The sequence below is a fragment of the Marmota flaviventris genome, chromosome 5, assembly GCF_047511675.1.
Source record: "Marmota flaviventris isolate mMarFla1 chromosome 5, mMarFla1.hap1, whole genome shotgun sequence".
NCBI lineage: Eukaryota > Metazoa > Chordata > Mammalia > Rodentia > Sciuridae > Marmota > Marmota flaviventris.
Window position 1 is genome coordinate 138,177,487 of NC_092502.1, and position 1,107 is coordinate 138,178,593.

Consider the following 1,107-nt stretch of genomic DNA (forward strand, 5'->3'; position numbering starts at 1 on the left):
ATATATATATATATATTTTAGTTGTCAATGTACCTGTTTTATTTGTATGTGGTGCTGAGAATTGAACCCAGTGCCTCACACATGCTAGGCAAGAATTCTACCACTGAGCTACACCCCAACCTGAAAGATAACTTTTTAAAAATTACTGTTAAAAAGGAAAGTATATTATTAAAAACAAGTAATTAGCCTCTCTGGTCTCAGGCCTAAGTTGCGGAGACATGGCCAGAAGCACTAAGAAAGTCGGAATCGTCGGAAATATGGGACCCACTACTGTGCCTCCCTCTGGAAAATGGTGAAGAAAATTGAAATTAGCCAGCATGCCAAGTACACTTGTTCCTTCTGTGACAAAATCAAGATGAAGAGACGGGCTGTGGGGATCTGGCACTGTGGTTCCTGCATGAAAACAGTGGCTGGTGGTGCCTGGACCTATGACACCACTTCTCCTTTCACAGTCAAGTCTGCAATCAGAAGGCTGAAGGAATTGAAAGACCACTAGAAAGTTCTACCATACAGCAAAATTGCGGGTTGTTAATTATAATAACTGGATGTTCTGATGTGAATTGCATTAATATTGCACTTTCAAAAGAGACTTGTAAATTGAAGCCCTTCTAATTTGAATTGGAAAATTTTTCTGAGATAGGTTATTGTAATTCAGGTCTTTTATTTCCCAGTAGTCAGATGATAATGGCATGAAACTAAGTCTTAAGGCTTAGGTATATACCTAGCTTTTTTGTTTTTTTTAAAACCACTGTTCAACTACTCAGATATACATTGACATATTGTACAAATTTGTTTTAAAGGTAAAATGTACTAAAATACACAAAGGATATACATAAAAAAATAAAATAATAAAATAAAAACAAGTAATTACACATTTTTTTCTCACAAAAATTAATGAAGAAAAAATACTTTCAAAATAAAATTATTCTGAATAAAGCTAATCAGAATTTGAAACTTTATTTAAATGTATTTATTGCTTAAATATAAAAGCACTATATACTTCTTTAGTATGCTAGCTATTATTTAAAAGGCATTGCAGAAACTGATAATGGAAGTACAAAGTGATATAATTTTTCACATAGTATTTTACACAGTAACACAATAGTG

The 1,107-nt window shown here is 32.9% G+C and overlaps 1 pseudogene; it reads left to right on the top strand.

Annotated features, from left to right (window-relative positions):
* Positions 1-218: 218 nt before the first annotated feature.
* On the top strand, positions 219-496 carry LOC114093435 (large ribosomal subunit protein eL43-like; annotated as a pseudogene).
* Positions 497-1,107: the final 611 nt, after the last annotated feature.